We start from the raw sequence: 22,878 nt of genomic DNA on the forward strand, positions 1-22,878 counted from the left end.
CTCATACACTCTGTGTTGTTTCATACTCACTATGACCCTGATAAAGGAGCCATCATGGTGCTGTGGGATAAGCATAGAGCTGCTAACCACAAGGTTGGTGGTTCAAAACTACCAGTCACTTTTTGGGAGAAAGATGAACCTGTTCTATAAAGATTTATATCTCAGAAAACCCTGAGAAACAGTTGTCCTGTGTCCTATATGGTCATTATGAGCTGGAATCAACTCGATTGCAGTGGGGTTTTTAAAAAATATTTTTTGTTGTTGTTTTTAATGATCTTAGTGTTTATGTTTTTATAGATGAAGAAACTGAGGATGAGAGACCATCTTGGTCTAGGGGGATAGCATGAATGAAACAAAATGTCTAATAGAGATGGGATTTAGAAATATGATGAAAACCTGAAAGGAGAATCTGAGCCTGACTGGAAAAGTGAGAAAAGGCAAATTACACAGAAAGCATTAGAGTTCCTGTACAAATTCATTCTATAACTCTATTACTCTTATACAACAGTGACATTTGAAACCTTGTTTACAAAGGCATTCTACTCTACAAAAATTTCCTGGGATTATTAGTTAAAAGGAGAAGGTAAACCGTTGTATAGAGCTGGTGTTGTTGTTGTTATTAGGTGCCATCGAGTTGGCCCTGACTTATAGTGACCCTATGCACAACAGAATGAAACACAGCCCGATCCTGGGCCAACCTCACAATTGTTGCCATGCTTTAGATCATTGATGTTGCTATATTGCCAATCCATCTCGCTGGGGGTCGTCCTCTTTTTCTCTGACCCTCCACCTTACCAAACATGATATCCTTATCCAGCAACTGGTCCCTCCTGACAATATGTCCAAAGTATGGGAGATGAAGTTAGGAGATGGTAAACGGATGAATGGCATTTGGTCATAATGATTAGCATTGAGATATGGAACCACATGGTACGGCTGGCTGTGCCTCTCCGAATTGTGCTGCCCCACAGACACTGACCTGATGCATTGATTTTGGAAATCCTGTATGTTTTTTCTTGCCAGAGTAGTTATTGAAATTGAGAATTCATTGGATCAATTTCAAGACAAATATCCCAAGTCAGACTGGCTGCTGCTGAGCACATTTTTAATGAAGGAAAACATCCATATATTGAAATCAGACTTTAAAAAAAGAAAGCCCTTAAAATAAATATATATTTACTGTAAAATCTAGAAAAATGTATGTTTTCAAAACATTGATTAACTGACTAATCAGTATAGTAAAGTTATATACCCAGGCAAAATTATGACATACATTCATTCCTTTCTTCTGTGAGCCATAATATACTGTAGATACAAGGTAATTCACAGTGCAGAGAAAGACTGATGTCTTTAAAAATGATCACAAAGCAGTGTGATCAGAACCATAATGGACGTGGCCAGTGCATGATAGCCAGAGGAGCGAGTGACAACCGAAGGGTCAGTGAAAAGAGACGAGTGAAGTATCAATAAGCAAACATTTGATTCTTGAAAACTGAGGAGGCATTTGCAAGATGATAAGAGATGTTGTAAGTGCCATCGAGTCGGTTCTGACCCATAGCGACCCTGTATAGCATTTCTGAGGAGCAGCTGGTGAGCTTGAACCACTGACCTTGCAGTTCAGACGGTTTTGTACTCTGGCACATTAACCCACAAGGCCATATCAGGACTCCAATTAGACAGAAGAACATTCTAAATAGAAGGAACATCAGTGACAGTGGTCAAGGTATATTAAAAGAGTATGACTTTGGGGGACCTTTGTGCAGATCAGAATATTTAACAGCAACATGGTAAAAGTGGAGAAGGGAGGACTGGGTTAAGTTGGAGAGAGAACACTCATAGAGACTATGAAGTATTTATACAATGGCTGCCTTCACTGGGTTGTAAATTTCACTGATGCTAGGAATTAGGTCTGAATGATACACCAATGTTTTCTAAGTATAGCACAGTGCCTAGCATATACTAGATTGCTGGTATTTGTTGAATGGATAAATGACTCAAATACAGGAAGAAAAAACAAAAACCACAAAACTTTTTTTTTTTTAACCACAAGACAGAGGTATAAAAACATTTTATGTAAAGCAGAAGAGTAATATCAGATTTACATTTTATGAGGTTAAGTGGTAATATGGAAGATGTATTGATACAAGGGAAGGAGCTCTGGTAGCATAGTGGTTACGAATCGGGCTGCGAGCCACAAGGTCAGCAGTTCAAAACTACCAGCTGTTCCATGGGAGAAAGATGAGGCTTTCTGCTCCCGTAAAGATTTACAGCCTCGGAAACCCTTTACAGGGTTGCTATAGGTTGGAACCAACTCCATAGCACATAGCACAGCACATTAATACAAGGGGGCTTCAAAAAGTTCACAGAAAAATGGAATTAGAAGATAATGGAATTTTTTCACCAACTTTTAGACCCCCTGCCGGTTATAGAGCACCACTCATTTGTAAGTTTGTCGTACTGTGGTGGCATGCATGTGACTGTGATGCTGGAAGCTTTGCCACCAGTATTGCATTTATTTTTTATACTTTTAGAAATTATTATTGTGAATTGAGTGAAGGTTACAGACAAGATCATCAGATTTACATTCAGCAAATCATACGCTTTGTTTCATCTCAGTAATTGCAATCCCTTCCATGCAACAACGGTTGTCCCACTTCCTCCCTGTGGTTACCCATGTACAGATAACCTCTTTCAATCTCTTAGATATTTGTGAGATATATAAATATGTATATCCCACTACTCCTCCCTTCCCATTCAGCCTGCGTCTCTGTCCAAGTATCTACACACAAAACAGTTACTCCAAGGTTGTATGCATAGCACTATTTACCTCTGTCCCCTTTAGCCCTTGAATACCTCCCTGTGTCTTCTCCTATCTTCATCATTCTTCTGCCAGCCTTCCTCTTTTTGTGTATTTCCTTCTCCTTTGCCCTACTTAACATGCAGAATAATGTGTTGAACTGCAAGGTTGGCGGTTCAAACTCACCATCTGCTTCTCAGAAATCCTATGTAGGTCGCTATGAGTTGGAACCGACTCGACAGCACTTAAGCAGCAGCAACCCTCAACCCAGTGAATTACACTCCCATCTTTCCTACCCCTGGCAAACTTCAAAGAATGTTTCTTTTACTATGAAAACCTTTTCTTGAGTTTTTACAATCATAGTCTCATACAATATTTGTCTTTGTGATTGAATAATATAACTCAGCATGTCTTCCAGTTTTATCCATATTATCAAGGGGTTTGCAGATGTAGCCTTATTTTTCATAGTATTCTATTGTGTGTATGTACCAAAGTGTATTCATTCATTCTTCCATTGACAGGCTTCATCTTTAAGCTGCCTTCATCTTTTTGCTGTTTTGAAAAATGCTGTGATGCACTTTGGTATATGTACTCGTGTCCTGGCTTTTGTTTCTTTTGCATATATACCAAGTAGAGTGATTGCTGGGTTATTCTGTTTCCAACTTTCTGAGGAAGCACCATACCGTTTCCCACAGTGGTTGAAACATTTTACAGTCCCACCAGCAATGTAGTCGGGTCCCAGTCTCTCCACATCCTCATCAGCATTTGTTGTTTTCTGGTAGCGTAGTGGTTACAAATCGGGCTGCGAACCTTAAGGTCAGTGGTTCGAAACTACCAGCTGCTCCACGGGAGAAAGATGAGGCTTTCTACTCCCGTAAGGATTTACGCCCTCAGAAACCCTGTACAGGGTCGCTATGAGTCGGAACCGACTCGACGGCACTTAACAACAACAATGCTTGTGTGAGATACTAGCTCATTGTTGTTTTTATTTGCATCTTTCCAGTGGCTAATGATCATGAACATTTCTTCATACGTTTGTTGGCTGCCAGAATGTCTTCCTTGGTGAAGTGTCTGTTCATGTCCTATACTCATTTTTTAATTGGGTTGTTTGCCTTTTTCTGGTAGAGCTATTGTAGTTTTGTACACATTTTAGAGATTAGTTGCTTGTATCATATGTCATTGCAAAAAAATTTTTCCCCAGAGTGTGGGTTCCCTTTTCACTCCTTTGGCAAAATATTTTGATGCATGTATAGTATCTAATTTTTAGGAGATCTCAGTCATCTATTTTGTCTTCTTCTCTTAGTTTGTTTTTAGTAATGTTTGACAGTATATATATGCTATGTATTGTTGTTGTTTACTGCCATCTAGTCAGTTCTTACTCAGAGCAACCCTTTATAGGGTTTCCAAGGAGTGACTTGTGAGTTTTAACTGCTGATACGGTCAGCAGTCAAGTACTTATCCTACAGTGTCACAAAAGAACTCCAGTTGTTGTTGTTGGTACGTGTCATCGAGTCAGTACCTACTCATAGTCACCCTATGCACAACAGAACAAAACACCAGTCCTAGGCCAACCTCACAGTTGTTGCCATGCTTAAGCCCATTGATAACTGCCACTTTGCCAATCCATCTTGCTGGAGGTCTTCCTCTTTTTCTCTGACCCTCCACCATACCAAACATGATATCCTTCAGCAGCGACTGGTCTCTCCTAACAATATGTCCACAGTATGAGAAATGAAGTCTGGCCATCCTGGCCTCCAAGGAGCAGTCTGGCTGCGCTTCTTCCAACTCAGATCTGTTGGTTCTTTTGGCAGCCGATGGCACTTTCAATATTCTCCTCCAATATCATAACTCAAAAACATCAATTCTTCTACAGTCTTCCGTATTCATTGTCCAGCTTTCATATGCATATGAGGTTACTGAAATTACCATGGTTTGGGTCAGGCGTACCTTAGTCTTCAAGCTGACATCTTTGCTCTTCAACACTTTAAAGAGGTCTTGTGCAGCAGATTTGTCTAATGCAATATGTCGTTTGATTTCTTGACTGCTGCTTCCATGTTGATAGTTGATCCAAGAAGAATGAAGTCCTTGACAACTTGAGTCTTTTCTCCGTTGATGAGAATGCTGTTTATTGGTCCAATGGTGAGGATTATTGTTTTCTTCACATTGAGATGCAATCCATATTCATCTTCCTCAGTAAGTATTTTCAATCATCTTCACTTTCAGCAAGCAAGATTGTATCATCTGCATATCGCAGGTTGTTAATGAGTCTTCCTCCAATCTTGATGCCACGTTTTTCTTGATAGAACCCAGCTTCTCGGATTATTTGCTCAGAATACAGGTTGAGTAAGCATGGTGAAAGAATGCAGCCCTGTTGCACACCTTTCTTAATTTTAAACCATTCAGTGTTCCCATGTTCTGTTCGAATAACTGCCTCTTGGTCCATGTACAGATTCCTCATGAGCACAATTAAGTGTTCCGGAATACTCGTACTTCGCAATGTTGTCCTTAGCTTGTCATGATCCACACAATCAAAAGCATTTGCATAGTCAATAAAGCACAGGTAAACATCTTTCTGGTATTCTCTGCTTTCAGCCAAGACCCACCAGACATCAGCAATGGTATCCCTCGTATCACAGCCTCTTCTGAATCCAGCTTGTTCTCTGTCAAAATATACTTGCAGCCATTTCTGTATTACCTTTAGTAAAACTTTACTCACATGGGATATCAAAGAGATTGTCTGATGATTTCTGCATTCCATTGGGTCACCTCTCTTTGGAATGGGCACAAATGTTAGAGCCCCTAAATTTGTCCTTAGTTTTTCATTGATGATCTTTATAGTACTAGGTTTTACGTTTATGTCTTTAATCCATGTTGAGTTTGTTTTTGTATATGGTGTGAGAGATGGGTCTTGTTTCATTCTTATACAAATGCATTTCCAGTTTTTCTAGCACCATTTGTTGAAAAGACTTATCTCTTTCCCATTTAATGTGTTTTTACCCTTTGTCAAGGATTAGCTGATTGTATGTGGATGGATGGACTTCTGGGTTCTCAATTCTAGTTCGTTGATATATGTATCATTTGTTGTACCAGTATCAGGCTGTTTTGACCACTGTGGCTGTGTAGTAAGTGTTGAAATTAGGAAGTGAGAGGCTCCAACTTTGTTCTTAAGTAATGCATTGCTTATCTGAGATCACTCTCCTTTCCATATAAAAATTAGTGATCATTTTTCCCATCTATTTAAAGAAAGATACTGGAACCTGGATTGGGATCACCTTATATCTATAGATTGCTTTGGGTAGTATTGACATTTTCACAATGTTAAGTCTTCCTATACATGAGAATGGTATATTCTGCCATTTTTATCAGTCTCTTTTGGTTTCTTGTAGTAGCGTTGTGTAATGTTCTTTGTATAGGTCATAATGTTTCTCTGGTTAGATTTATTCCTAAGTATTTCATCTTTCATCTTTTGGGTGCCTGTTGTAAATGGTATTGTGTTCCTAATTTCCTTTTCAGAGCTGTCATTATTAGTGTACAGGAATCCAACGATTTTTGTATAGTAATCTTGTACCTTGCCACTTTGCTGAGACTTTCAATGAGTTCAAATGATTTTCTTGCTGAGTCTTTGGGATTTTCTATGTATAGGATCGTATCATCTGTAAATAGAGTTTTACTTCATCTTCGCCAATCTGGATGCTTTTAATTTAAAACCTTATATAGCTCTCGCTAAGACTTCCAACAGAATTTTGAATTGTTGTTAAGGGCCATCGAGTCAGTTCCAACTCTCAGCGACCCTGTATAGGGTTTCTAAAGAGCAACTGGTGAGCTTGAACCACTGACCTTGCAGTTCAAACTGACCTTGCAGTTCCACGCATTAACCCACAGTGCCACACCATATAGGATGTAGGAGTGATGATAAAGGGCATTCCTGTTGACATTGGGAATGCTTTCAGTTTCTCTCCATAGATGGTAATGCTGGCTGTTGGATTTGTATGTTGTTGCTGTTGTTGTTAGATGTCATTGAATCTGCTCCAACCCATAATGACTCTATATACAACAGAACCAAACCGCCCAGTCCTGCACCATCCTCACAATTGCTGCTACTCTTGAGCCCATTGATGCTGCCACTGTGCTAATCCATCACATTGGGGTCTCTCCCTCTGTTTCACTAACCCTTCACTTCACGAAATACATTGTCCTTCTCCAGAGACTGGTCCTTCCTGATAGTATGTCTCTTGACTACCCATGGTACTTTTCATATTCTCCCACAGCAGCATAATTAAAAGCATCAATTCTTATGCAGTCTTCTTTATTCATTGTTCAACTTTCACATATATATGAGGCTACTGAAAATACCATGGCTTTGGGTCAGGCTCACCTTAGTTTTCAAACTGATATCTTTGCTCTTGAACACTTTAAAGAGGTCTTATGCAGCAGATTTACTTTATGCAATGCGCTGTTTGATTTCCTGACTGCTGCTTCCATGAGTATCAATTGTTGATACGACCAAAATGAAGTCTTTGACAACTTCAATCTTTTCTCCATTCATATGGATGTTGTTGTTTGTTTTCTTTACATCAGTGATGCAACCCATACTGAAGACTGTGCTCTTTGATCTTCATCAGTATTTTAAGTCCTCTTCGCTTTCAGCAAGCAAGGTTGTACCATCTGCATGTCGTAGTTTTTTAATGAGTCTTCCTCCAATCCTAATGCCATGTATTTCTTCATATAATGCAGCTTCTCAGATTACTTGCTCAGCATACATATTGAATAGGTGCAAGAATACAACCCTGGTGCACACCTTTCCTAATTTTAAACTATTCGGTGTTCTCTTGTTCTGTTTGAACAACTGCCTCTTGATCCATGTCCATCTCTTATTATGTTTATAAAAGGTTTTTGCAATGAAGAAGTCATTGGTCCTCATGAGCACAGTTAAGTGTTCCAGAATACTCATACTTTGCAATGTTGTCCATAGCTTGTCATGATCCAAATAGTCGAAAACCTTTGTGTAGTCAGTAAAGCAGAGGTAAACATCTTTCTGGTATTCTGTGCTTTCAGCCAGGATCCATCTGATGTCAGCAACAATATCCCTCGTTGGATGTCCTCTTCTGAATCCAGCCTGAACCTTTAGCACCTCCTTGTCAATGTACTGCTGCAGTCGTTTTAAAATTATCTTAAACAAAATTTTACTTGCATGTGATATTAATAAGATTGCCCGATGATTTCTGCATTCCGTTGGGTCACCTCTCTTTGGAATGAGCACAGATATGGATCTCCTCCAATCAGTTGGCCAAGTAGCTCTCTTGCAAATACCTTGACATAGATAAATGAGTGCCTCCAGTGCTGCATCAGTTCTTTGAAAAATTGCAATTTGTTTCCCATCAATTCCTGGTGCCTTGTTTTTTTTTTTTGCCAATGACTAGTGCTGCTTCCACTTCTTCCTTCAGGATCATTGGCTCTTGATCATATGCTACCTCTTGAAATGATTGAACATTGACCATTTCTTTTTGGTACAGTGCTTCTCTGGATTCCTTCCATCTTCTTTTGATGCTTTCTGCCTCATTCACTATTTTGCTCATAGAATCCAAGTTTAGGTTAATATTTTTTTTCTTCAGTTTCCTCAGTTTAAGCAGTGTTGAGCGCATTCTCTTTTGGTTTTCTAACTCCAGGTCTTTGCACATCTCAATATAATCTTTGACTTTGTGTTCTCAAGCTGACCTTTGAAAGTTTCTGTTCACCTCTTTTACCTCCTCATTTCTTCTATTTGCTTTAGCATCTTTACCCTGGAGAACAAGTTTCAGAGTCTCTTATGACAACTATTTTTCCTTTTCCCTTTTTTCTTGTCTTCTTAATGACCTTTGGCTTTCTTCCTATATGTTGTTCTTGATGTCATCTCACACCTATTCTGATCTTCGGTCATCAATCTGATGCATCAAATCTGTTCTTGAGATGATCTCTAAATTAAGGTGGGATATGTTCAAGGTCATATTTTGGGTCTCATGGACTTGTTTTGGTTTTCTTCAGCTTCAGCCTAAACTTGCATATGAGCAATTGATGGCCTGTTCCACAGTCTGCTGGCCTTGTTATGGCTAGTGATAACGGAACTTTTCCAGCATCTGTTCCACAGCTGTAGTCGATTTGATTTATGTGTATTTCATCTGGTGAGGTCCTTGTGTATAGTCATCTTTTATTATGTTTATAAAAGGTATTTTCAATGAAGAAGTCATTGGCCTTGCAAAATTCTATCATTTCTATCACCAAGACGATACTTTCCAACTTCTGATCCTTCCTCATTGTTTCCAGCCTTTACATTCCAATCACTAGTAATTATCAATACATATTAATTATATGTTTGATCAATTTCAGACTGAAGAAGTTGGTAGAATTCTTCAATTTCATCATCACTGACTTTAGTGGTTGGCATGTAAACTTGTATAATAGTGGCATTAACTGATCTTTCTTGTAGGCATATGAATATTATCCTGTCACAGACAGCATTGTAACTTCAAGACAGATATTGAAATGTTGCTTTTGATGATGAATGTGATGAAGGTAAACCATGTGATTGTCTGATTCAAAAGGCCTATACCAGTCCATTTCAGCTCACGAATGTCTAAGACATCTATGTATATATGTTCCATTTAATTTTTGACATGTCCAATTCCCTAGATTCCTACTTCATATATTCTATATTCCGATTATTAATGGATATTTATAGCTGTTTCTCTTCATCTTGAGTTGTGCCCCGTCAGCAAATGAAGGTCCCAAAGGCTTTACTCCATTTGAATCATCAAGCTCAAGTCTACTTTGAGAAGGCAGCTGTTCCCCAGTCACATTTTGAGTGTTTTCCAACCTGGGGGGTCATCTTCTGGCACTGTATCTAACACTATTCTGCTGCTCTTCATCATGTTTCAATATTCAATATTCTGGTGCTATCTGACAGTGTCCCACTGCTATTTATAAGTTTTTAGTGACTAAATAATTAGAAGGTATCCATCTCTCCTTCATAGTCTATCTTAGTCTGGAAGCTCAGCAGAAACCTGTCCACTGTGAGTGATCCTGCTGATATTTAAAATACTGGTGGCATAGCTTCTAGAATCCCAGCAAGACACAAGCCACCACAGTACAACAGATTAACAGAGGAGTGGTATTTCTTCTTATGGACTGTAAAAAAAAAAAAAATTGAGAACCATGATAGTAGACATATAAGGGTATGAGGTTGAGAGGAGAGAATGGATATAAAATATATTTTGGATTCAAGCTAATGTTAATTTTAAAATGCTAGTGTTGTGAGGGTATGCGCTTAGAAACCCACTTAACTATTTTTGCTTGCTCGAGTGTTATGTTTTTTATAGTATATTAATAGTTGACATCCGGTTTATAAGAATAGCATTTACTATATTACTGAATATATATATATATATATAAATAATATATATAAATATAGCAAATGTTACAGAAATTTTCTTGAATTTTAGTAGTGCTCATCTTACAAATGTAGCATGAAGTCAGTACTCTCAGTTATCATGATAATTGCTGAAATAGTTTGATTTGGTTGTTGGACAAGTTCTCTGATTTCTTTCCGTAAGAAAGTAGAAGATGCTTAGTTACATGCACTGTTTGGAATTTCTTCTCCCTTCCTACATGATCTACCAGTCTGGCATACTTAGTCTATTCTGCATGTGACATAAGTGTAGAAGTGTTACCTATTTAAGGCTGAATTATGTTGGTTTTTAGAGTCCTTGTGTCTTGCTGTGGGTTAATGCTCTTGACTGCAAGGTTGGGTTAAACCACAAGGTTGTTGGTTCAAGCCCACCAGCTACTCCTTGGAAACCCTATACAGTGTTGCTATGAGTCTGAACCAACTTGATGGCACTTAAAAACAAAACAACAACATAATGGCTTTAAAAAAAATTCATCAGTTTCTTTAAAATTAGACTTGTTGGATTAACTAATTGGTTTAAGTCTATAGTGAACTCTTATTCATCAGATGTGAATCATTGTATGTTGAGTGCTAATTAGATTTTTTATTTGAAATAGTCTGTCACCTAATACATCATTGGGCTTTCCTACTGATAAAGGACACAAGAAAGAAGGAAAAGACCAAAATGGATGTCAGAAGAGACTCTGAAACTTGCTCTCTAGTGTAGAGATACTAAACCAAATGGAAGAAGTGAGGAGGTACAAGAGCTGAACAGAAAATGTCAAAGGTCAGTTCAAGAAGACAAAGCCAAATATTATAAGAAAATGTACAAAGACCTAGAGGTAGAAAACCAAAGGGGAAGAACAAGCGTAACATTTCTCAAGCTGAGGGAACTGAAGGAAAAATTCAAACCTCAACTTGTAGTATTGAATTATTCTATGGGCATAATACTGAATGATGAAGAAAGCATCAAAAGAAGATGGACGGAATACACAGAAGCATGGTACCAAAAAGAAAAGGTCACTGTTCAAACATTTTAAGAGGTAGTATATGATCAAGAGCCAATGATACTTAAGGAAGAAGGCCACAGTACATGGAAGGCATTGGCAAAGAACAAGGCTCCAGGAATTGATGGAATACAAATTAAAATCTTTCCACAAACCGATGCAGCACCGAAGGCACTCACTCATCTATGCCAAGAAATTCGGAAGATTACTACCTGGCCGGTTTACTGGAAGAGATCTGTATTTGTGCCCATTCCAAAAAGGTAACCAAATGGAATACAAAAATCATTGGATATTATCATTGATATCCCATGCAAGTAATGTTTTACTAAAGATAATACAAAAATGACTGCAACCATACATTAACAGAGAACTTCCAGAAGTTTGAGCTGGATTCAGAAGTAGGGATATCATTACTGACGTGAGATGGATCATGGCTGAAAGCAGAGAATACTAGAAAGATGTTTACCTCTGCTTTATTGGCTATGCAAAGGCTTTCAATTATGTGGATCACAATAAGCTATGGACAACATTGCGGAGAATTAGTATTCCAGAACCCCTAATTGTGCTCATGAGGAACTGGTACGTAGACCAAGAAGCAGTTGTTCAAATAAAACAAGGGAACATCGAATGGTTTAAAATTAGGAATGGCATTTCACAGGGTTGCATTTGTTCACCATATTTATTCAATCTGCATGATGAGCAAATAATCCAAGAAACTCTGGATTATATGAAGAAAACTGTGGCGTCAGGATTAGAGGAAGACTCATTAGCAGCCTGTGATATTCAGATGACACAACTTGCTTGCTGAAAGCGATCAAAGACCAAAACCTTTGGTATGGGTTTGCACCTCAATGTAAAGAAAACAAAAATCCTCACTACTGGACCAATTAACAACATCCATATAAATGGAGAAAAGATTGAAATTGTCAAAGACTTCATTTTGCTCATGCCAACCACTGACACTCATGGAAGTAGCAGTAGCACTAACACTCAGGAAGTAGCAAGAAATCAAATGACGTATTGCACAAGACCTCTTTAAAGTGTTGAAGAGTAAAAATACCAGTTTGAGGACTAATGTGACCCTGACTCAAGCCATGGTATTTTCAGTAACCTCATGTGCATGTGAAAGTTAGATAGTGAATAAGAAAGACTGTAGAAGAATTGATGCATTTGAGTTACGGTGTTGGAGGAGAATATTGAAAGTACCATGAACTGCCAAAAGAACAAACCAATCTATGTTGGAAGAAGTACAGCAAGAATGCTCCTTGGAAACCAGGATGGCTAGACTTCATCTGTCATACTTTGGACATATTATCAGGAGGGACCAGTCCCTAGAGAAAGATATCATGTTTGATAAAGTAGAAGGTTGGAGAAAAAGAGGAAGACCCCCAATGAGATGGATTGGCACAGTGGTGGCAACAGTGGGCTCAGGTGTAGCAAAGATTGTGAGATTGGTACGGGCCGGGACAGTGTTTCGTTGTGTTAGTGCATACGGTTGCTTTGAGTTGGTACCCACTGTATGGCACCTAACAACAACAACAATTGATAAGATTTGCAAGGCAATGTTAACTGAATTTTCATGTTGCTATTGTTGTTAAGTGTCGTTGAGTTGGCTTTAACGTGTAGTAACCAAGGATAGTATTTCTGAGGAGCAGTTTTTGGGTTTGAACCACTGACCTTGTGGTTAGCAATCTAGTGTTTATTCCATAGTGCCCCACACCAGTTTTCATGTTAGTCTATGCCAAAAAAAAAAAGTAAACAGCCTGACAGAGTTGTGACATTTAAGGGTAATTTGATTTTCCTTTTGTTTGGGCACAGCACATGTAAAAGTAGCAGCATCTGATTTCTCAGTTCACAAAGGAAGAGGAAGAGAATCAGTATCATCAGAATCAGCCTCCCAAGACTAATTCCTATGTCTCCATCCTCTAGTCCCTCCAGTCTTTTTATCAATTCTGACACCAACTGCCCATCCCACAGCACTGCTACATACTTCTCTACTGGATTTGGTAATTTGTTGAAATAGCCATACAGAACTCCCAGACAATACTAACAATTATGAGGTTTGTTTTAATTCAGGTTCAGGAACACTCAGGATGCAGTTTTGCAATCAGAATAGCCTCTTCTCAGCCAAGCCTACAAGCACGCCTCTCTCTAGCCCTTGGCCCCTTGGCCTGACCTCTGCCCTGCTCTGGCAAATGTTACCAACCTCTTTTGGCTTTGCCGATTAATTGCCCTAATACACCCCACTCTGCCAGCAAGCTTCCTGTCCCACAGGCACACAACTTTCTTGCTCTGTGAGCTGAGAAGCTCACCACTCTGTCTTAGTGCTGGTCTCCATTCTGCTGCCTCTGCTGTGACCACTGCTTCTCACCACCTCACAGTGTCTGGTGTCAGTGCATTGTTCCTGGATCAAGAAGGGACCTCCAGTCCAAAGGAAGCACTCCACTCTTGGCCCTTTTTGATGGTAGTGAAATCCCCCTTTCCACATCTGAGATGTCTCATTTTAAGCCTACTATGATAGCAAGGAGTCCTGGTGTGGTGCTGTGGGCTAATGCATCAGATTGCAAAGCCATTTGAACTGCGAGGTCAGCAGTTCAAGTTCACCACTCGCTCCTCGGAAACCCTATACAGGGTCACTGTGGGCCGGAACCAACTTGATGACACTTAACAACAACAGCAGGATGGCAAGGACTAAGGTGCACCTGACCCAAGCCATGGTATTTTCAATAACTTCACATGCATGCAAAAGCTGGACAGTGAATAAGGAAGACCACAGAAGAATTGATGCTTTTGAGTTATGGTGTTGGAGGAGAATATTGAAAGTGCCATGGGCTGCCAAAAGAACCAACAGATCTGAGTTAAAAGAAGTGCAGCCAGAGTGCTCCTTGGAGGCCAGGATGGCCAGACTTTGTCTCTCCTACTATGGACATATTGTGAGGAGGGATCAGTCTCTGAAGAAGGATATCATGTTTGGTAAGGTGGATGGTCAGAGAGGAAGAGGAGGACCCCCAGCGAGATGGATTGGCAAAGTGACAGAATCAATGGGCTCAAGCATGGCAACAATTGGGAGATTGGCTCAGGATCGGGCAATGTTTCGTACTGTTGTGCATAGGGTCGCTATGAGTCGGTACTGACTCGATGACACCTAACAACAACAACAACAACGATGACAATACTGACCAATGACCACTGAATAGTCTCACTCCTACAAGGATGCCATGTTCCTTTTAATGGGCCACAGATAGCTCACATTTGCATAGTTCTGCTGAGTCATTTTGGAGTCTTGGTAAGATAAGATAAGCACTGTAAGATAAGCTAAGCTTACTGTAAGATAAGCACTGGACTGCTAACTGCAAGGTCAGTGGTTCAAACCCATCAGCTGCTCCCTGGTTACCCTATACAGGGTCACTATGAGTCGACTTGACATTGCTTAACCACCACCATCACCACCCATTCATTTTGTGGGAATTATAAAGACTGTGGGTGGAAGGCCCATAATAAGTAATTCACCACATTAAAATACCATGCGTCTTTTTGAATACAACAATCCAGAGGTGACACTGTGGATTTGGAATTAGGAAATCTGAATTTTTTCCCTAGTGCTGTGACCAGTTAGGAGGTATATGTCAAATAAGCTAAGGTTTCTCAGCCTCACCAGGATTGGGCTATCACCTCCACTAGGATTGCTGTGAGGAAGTCAGTACATAAGACCTCACTGCAGTAAGCATTAGTCAGTGTTGCTCTGCCATTTTCACAGTGCAGACATATTGGGGACACCCAGAAATTGTCAAAACCTGGAATTATATACCTCTAGATAGCTCTCTATAGGCTGTAAGGAGCTCTGGTAGTGTAGTGGTTACAAATCGGGCTGCGAGCCGCAAGGTCAGCAGTTTGAAACTGCCAGCTGTTCCTCGGGAGAAAAATGAGGCTTTCTGCTCCCATAAAGATTCACAGCATCGGAAATCCTGTAAAGGGTTGCTATGAGTTGGAACCAAATCCACGGCACATAACAACAACAACAATGAACCTTAGGCTTGTCAGATAGTTGGCATGGATGCCTTGAGAAACACTGTAAGGTAATTTTTGTAAGAATTTGCTGTTTTACTTATTAAAGCAATCCATGACACTAGTCAGTAGATACTTTTCAGTCACCTGATTTAGAACTTGTTTACATATTATAAATGGATAGATTTCGTCTAGTGAATCTGTGTTACTAAGTTTGGTTTCTTAAAAACTTATCTTTTTGTTTTTCCAATTTGGAACATTGGTTAAATGTCAAAAAATGCCTTAATTCAAAATGGGAACTTAGAAGGGAAAATGTTTTTAGTAGATATTCCTAGATCAAACAGGTAAAAATTGTTACTCAAACTTAAAAAAAATAATAATAATAATATAATATTATATATATATATATATATATATATACACACACACTGTTGTTAAGTGTCAAGTCAGTTCAAACTAATAGCAACCCTGTCTAGAGTTTTCAAGAAGCAGCTGGTGGGTTTGAACCACCAACCTTGTGGTTTGTAGTCCAGTGCTGATCTGACAGCGCCAAACCAGGAGTCCATCCTCCATTACTGTATGAACCAATCCCTTAAAATCAGTCTTTCTCTTTCTCCATATATGTTGTTGTTGTTAACTGCCTTCAAGTCAGTTCCTACTCATAATGACCCTGTATAGGGTTTCCTCGGAGTGGCTGGTGAGCTTGAACCACCAACCTTGCAATTCAAACCGACCTTGCCATCCAGCACATTAATGCATATAGTACCACACCACGACTTATTTATCTATGTGTATATCTATATGGTGGTGGTGGTGGAGTCGGTTCTGACTCATGGCAACCCCATACAGGGTTTCCAAGGCTGTAAATCTTTACGGGAGCAGAACGCCTCATCTTTCTCCCGTGGAACAGCTGGTAGTTTCTAACTGCTGACCTTGCGGTTCACAGCCCGATTCGTAACCACTGCTCTACCAGAGCTCCTTGTATATCTATCTAGAGCTATATATATTTATATATGTATATCTATAGATATGTATGGGGAAAGAGATTGATTTTAAGGGATTGGTTTGTACAATTGTAGAGGCTGGCAAGTCCAAAATCCATAGGTGATGTAACAGGCTGCCAATACTAGCAGTTTTGTGTGTGAAATTAGTCATATAGTCAGTAGAAAGGCCACAGAATATCTATTGGTAGTCTTGAGTCTCTTTGTTGAGTTGAGAAGACTTAGTTTTTGCTCTCAAGGTTGTCAGTTGATTGGTGGTGGTAGTGGTTATGTGCTGTGGAGTTGGTTCTGACTCATAGTGACCCTGAACAGAGTTTCCAAGGCTGTAAATCTTTATGGGAGCAGAAAACCTATCTTTCTCCCTCGGAAGAGATGGTAGTTTCAAACTGCTGACCCTGAGGTTAGCAACCTGATTCATAACCACTGTGCCACCAGAGCTCCTTGTCAATTGATTAGAGGAGACCAATTCACATGTTACAGTAGTCTGCATTACTTAAGGTCAACTGATTTAACTACAAATTTAAATGTAAATCACATGTAAGAATCTTAACGTAACTTCTAGACTAGTGTTTGACCAACTGGGCACCATAACCTTGCCAAGTTGAGATACCAAATTAGGCATCACAGTTCAGCCCCTGTCAGTTTGGCACCAAATAAAGACAATAAACAGTCACACGTCCATCTAATATGATACAACTATCCTATGTAATACTGAAAATGCACTAACCTTTTCCCCAGAAAAGAATACAAAGTTCTTAGGTCATATTCACTTTTCTCAGTGAGCTCCTGTAGCTTAAATACTGTGATGTAAAGTGAATATATCTTATGTTATATGATAATTAAAGGAATAAGGATAGATGAATGTAGGTATAGTTACTGTGGACTTCTGGTGGGCATTGCTGGTTAATGCAGTAAACTGCAACGTCGGTTTGGGCTGTTAAGGCTGGCAGTTCCAACTCACCAGCTGCTCCTTGGAAACACTGTACAGGGTCCTTATGAGTCGGATCTCGACTCGATGGCACTTAGCAACTCTGTAGAGTTAACGCCTTCTCATAATGACTGCATATATAATGGAGTAGAACTATTTTATAGGGTTTTGTTCTCCTTCCAAATATTATTTTGTTTTTGTCATTGACAATACGCACAGCAAAACATACAGTAATTCACAAGTTTCTACATATACAATTTAGTAATGTTGAGTATATTCTTTAAATTGCGCAGCCATTTTCACCCTCCTTTTCTGAGTTATTCCTAATTGACTTGCTTATTATGGCCCCTAAGTTTCCTCTCTAATCTTTCAAACTCCATACAGTTTTCTTGGCTATTATAACGCTGTAGGATAAGCAATAGACTGGTAACCACAAGGTTCCTCGTTCAAACCCACCAGTTACCTCTTGGAAACCCTCTACAGCGTCGGCATGAGTTGGAATCAACTTGACAACACTTAAAACAGCAGAAACAACATTGTTGACAGAAGCGGTTCACTAGGCCTTTCTTCCTCAGAGCTGTTGGGTGGATTTGAACTTCCAACTTGCTTGTACTATACACACATAAACCAACATGTAGAAATATATTCATAAAAATTACGAATGAATCAGTATAAAATTACAACTGGACATTTCTCTTTCCAAGCAAAATTAACAGTCAGGTACACTACTTGACCCACTGCCCAATGAGAGGATTTCACTTCATCACAAGAGGAGAATCCTTACCTGCAGAGGATGGCAGGGCTTTGCTTTGGAATTCTCTTGACTGCTACTTCCATGAGTGTTGATGGTTGATCCTAGCAAAATGAAGTCTTTGACAATGTCCATCTTTTCTCCCTTTGCATGGATGTTGTTAATTGATCCAGTAGTGAAGATGTTTGCTTTATTTACATTGAGATGCAGCCCATACTGAAGGCTGTGGTCTTTGAACCTAATCAGTAATCATTTTAAGTCCTCTTCACTTTCAGAAAGCAAGGTTGTATCATCTGCATATTGCAGGTTGTTAATGAGTCTTCCTCCAATCTTGATGCTATGGTTTTCTTTATACAATCCAGCTTCTCAGATTATTTGCTCTGCATACAGATTGAATAAGCATGGTGAAAGAATATAACCCTGGTGCACATCTTTCCTAATTTTAAACCGTTCTCTGTTCCCTTGTTCTGTTTGAAGAACTGCCTCTTGGTCTGTATACAGGTTCCTTGTGATCACAATGAAGTGCTCCAGAATAATCATATTTTTCAGTGTTGTCCATAGCTTGTCGTGATCCACACAATTGAAAGCCTTCGCATAGTCAGTAAAGCAGAGGTAAACATTTTTCTGGTATTCTCTGCTTTCAGCCAAGATCCTAATGACATCAGCAATGATATCCTTCATTCCACATCCTCTTCTGAATATGGCTTGAACCTCTGAAAGTTCTCTGCCACTTTATGTTTACATTCATTTTTGTATTATCTTTAGCAAAATTGTACTTGGTTCACTATTAATGATATTGTCTGATGATTTCTGCATTCCTTTGGAATAGGCACATATATGGATCTCTTCCAATAGTTGGCCAAGTAGTTGTCTTCTAAATTTTTGGCATAAGTGAGTGAGTGCCTCGAGTGCTGCATCAGTTTGTTGAAAGATTTCAATTTGTATTCCATCAATTATCCATGCCCTATTCTTTGCCAATGTCTTCAGTGTACCTTAGACTTCTTCCTTCAGTATCATTGGATCTTGACCACTTGCTACCTCTTGAAATGGTTGAACATTCAACCTTTTCTTTTTGGTATAGTGACTCTATGTTATTCTTTCACCTTCTTTGATGCTTTCTGCATTGTTCAATATTTTGCCCATAGAATCCTTCAGTATTGCAACTCAAGGCTTGAATTTTTTTCTTCAGTTCCCTCAGCTTGAGATAATGTTGAGCATATTCTTCCCTTTTGGTTTTCTAACTCCAGGTCTTTGCACATTTCGTTATATTATTTGACCTTGTCTTCATGAGTTGATCTTTAAAAATTTGTATTCAGCTCTTTGTGTAGTGGTTACAAATCGGGCTGGAAACCTTAAGGTTAGCAGTTTGAAACTACCAGCTGTTCCTTGAGAGAAAGATGAGGCTTTCTGCACCCATAAAGATTTACAGCCTTGGAAACCCTGTACAGGGTCGCTATGAGTCAGAACCGACTCCACAGTACATAACCACCACCACCACCACCACCTCCTCTTCAGTTTACATCTTGGTCCAGTCCCATCTCCTGTCACTAGTGCCATTTACCCCAGGCATCTCCCTCACTGAATTTCTCCATCTTTTCTGATATGATTGAGAAGAGAGCAGGTCCCAACCTTGACTTTCCACATTCAAGTCCTCAGCCTGCAAAGTCTGCCTTCTTTTTCTTCAACTTCTTTGTCTGTTAAGACCCAGTCCTGACATTGATTCTTCCATCACTAGTTCTTTCCTATCCCCTGTAATCTGTCTGTTCCTGTAGTGTTATGTTCTTTGTTTGGACTTGGCATTTTTTATTCTTTGAATTCTTGATGTGCTGCAATTATGTTATACAGGATAAAATAATGAGGCAGTCCACCTGAGAAGGTGTAGTGGGCTGATAAGAGGACAGAAAAATATGTTCACATTCTAATATCCAGGATCTATAGATAGCCAGTGAAATCCTGGTGTGGCACTGTGGGTTAATGCGCTGGACTGCAAAGCCATTTGAACTGCAAGGTTGGTAGTTCAAGCTCACCAGCTGCTCCTCGGAAACCCTATACAGGGTTGCTGTGGGTCGGAATCGACTCGACGGCACTTAACAACATAGATAACATAGTTGGCAAGGGTGTATTTTCAGAGGTAATTAAATTAAGGATCTCAAGATGAGTTCATCCTGGATTTTTCCAGTGAGCTCCAAATTCAGTGATAAGTTGTTTCCATATAAGAAACAATAAACATAGAAGAGGAGAAAGTCACCTGAAGACAGAGGCAGAGATTGGAGTTAGAGAGCCACAAGTTAAACAAGCGAACTAGGAAAGGTAAGGGAAGATTATTCCTGGAGTCTTCAAAGGGAGCATGGCCCCAACTCCTTAATTTTGGAATTCTGGCCTCCACAACTATGAGGGAATAAATTTCTCTGGTTTTAAGCCAGCAAGTTTGTGGTAACATGTTAACAGTAACCCTAGGAGACTAATATCAAACAATAACTGGTGCATAGTATCAGACTACTGGTGTGGATCAGCACTGGACTGCTACAAGGTTGGCAGTCCTTCAAGGGTATTATTAAATGAGAGCTTCCAAAGTATGTTCAGTTCCCTCCTAGTTGTTTTGTTTTAAATGCCTTTTTGTGTGTTTGTTAGGGATGGAGTGTGTCTGTGTGTATTTTTGAAATTGTTTTTTAGGAAAAAAAATTTACATCTTTTGATACACTGTCCTTTTAGAATAAGATTAATTTTGAATAAATTGTAATCATAAAGATTAAGAAGCAAACAGCACTCCACTCCCCCACAAAAATGTCATCTTTGGAAAACTGGTGAGCAATTACGTTTCAATAGTAAAAATAATCTTAATATATTTCTACCTTTTCCCCATTAGTGTAATTACTAGCTACAATTGATTTCATGCTGATTGGCCTTGAAGTACCATTTAGAGAGGTATCTTGGAGAAATAAAGAAATTTCTTTCATTGTAGCTACAAAATCTACAAATAATTATAAGCCCAAACTGGTTATGCTATGTGTGTATTTCTCTGTAAATTTTAGTTTACCACTTGAAACTAGGTCTGTGTCCTAATGTTTTGTAAATTGGTCATATAATAATAATAAAAGCTAATGGAGTCCTGGTATGACGCTGTGGAATAAGCACTCAACCGTAAGATTGGTTTGAACTGCAAGGTTGGTGGTTCAAACTCATTAGGTGCTTTTTGGAAATCCTATACAGGGTTGCTATAAGTTGGAAACAAAGCAGCAGCATTTAATGGCATGGTAGTGGTTATGTGCTGTGGAGTCGGTTTCTACTCATAGTGACCCTGCATAGGGTTTCCGAGGCTGTAAATGTTTACGGAAGCAGAACACCTCATCTTTCTCCCGCGGAACATTTGGTAGTTTCGAACTGCTGACCTTGAGGTTAGCAGCTCAACTTGTAACCAGGAAGTCTGGTAGCGTAGTGATTACGATTTGGGCTGCAAACTTCAAGGTCAGCAGTTCAAAACTACTGACTGAAACTTACATGTTCTTAATACATTGTCATCATGATTTGGAACTGACTCCATGGCACACTACCACTATTACTAGTGTGTATTGAGCTCTTACTATATGTTGTTTTAAGTACTAGTCCAAACCTTTTACATGAGGTAACTAACTTAGTTCTCAAAATCACCATATTAGAGAAGTAAGTACCTTTATTAGCTGCCTTTTCTTAAAGTGGAAACCGAGGCCCAGAGTGGTTAAACTGCCCGAGATCATTCTGGATGAGTGACAGAAACCTTTGTAACTCTCAGACTCTCAGTATGTGAGTCTGTTTTCAATGTCTCTTACTGGAGAATATCAGTACATCTAAGTAAAGTGTAGTGGTTACGAATCAGGCTGCAAGCCTTAAGGTCAGCGGTTTGAAACTACCAGCTGTTCTGTGGGAGAAAGATGAGGCTTTCTGCTCCCGTAAAGATTTACAGCCTTGGAAAGCCTGTACAGGGTCACTATGGGTCAGAATCGACTCGACAGCACTTAACAACAAGTAAAGGATCCTCATCTAATCCCACAGTACTACTGAAATGTTGATGCAGGAGACTAGGAAGATGCATTTTAATAAGGAGGGTTCTCTTTGAGATATACTACATCTATTGACTACAGAAGCCTCATAGCTCATTTCACATGAAACCTTTTTCTGGTTGTCATTTGTTGGCTTAAGCGAGGCCATTCTTTGTGTGTATCTGTGTTCCTGGGTGAGTGTGTGGTGCAGTTCTTGTGCCGAATCAATGTGTTAATATATAAACTAAACTCACTGCCATCAAGTTGATTCCAACTCATATTGAGTCCACAGGGTTTCAGAGACTATAAATCTTTACGAGAGTAGACAACCTTATCTTTCTCTTCTAGAGTAGCTGGTAGATTTGAGTCACGGTGGTTTAAACTCATAGCCGCTCCTTGGAAACCCTCTCTCTACAGGGTCGCTATGAGTCAAACCAACTTGACACTTAACAACAACAGTCTTGTGTTTAGCAGCCCAGTACCTAGTCCACAGGGCTACTTGTGATAATGCATGAATATATCTAAATATGTGCCTCAAGTGTTCACACTACTAATCACATATCTTTTGTAGAGAAGGAATAAAAGCCAACACCAGAGACGTTTTAAATCCTTTGTATAAGCTGCAATGGAATGGATATACCCTAAATGGAATAGGGTATAGCCAACCTCATTTAATTAAGATGATAAGTCTATGTATAGAAGAAAATAAGCAAGACTTAACATTTCTAACCCAAAGGAGGTTTTTTGTGTAAAAAAAAGAAAAAATTAATTAATTTAAATTGCTCTCTACAGTACAGTAGTAGTTCCATGGTTTGGGTTATTTTAATACTAGCAGTAGCCAAATAGGGAGTCTTTTCTCTTTAGAAAGAATTTTTCCCTAATGAACTGCAGTTTGTTCTACCAAGAGCCTTGATTATGTGTGTTTTGGTAAATGGAGAAAATAATACTACACT

Source organism: Chrysochloris asiatica, unplaced genomic scaffold (genome assembly GCF_000296735.1).
Source record: "Chrysochloris asiatica unplaced genomic scaffold, ChrAsi1.0 scaffold00190, whole genome shotgun sequence".
In the NCBI taxonomy this organism is placed as follows: Eukaryota; Metazoa; Chordata; class Mammalia; order Afrosoricida; family Chrysochloridae; genus Chrysochloris; species Chrysochloris asiatica.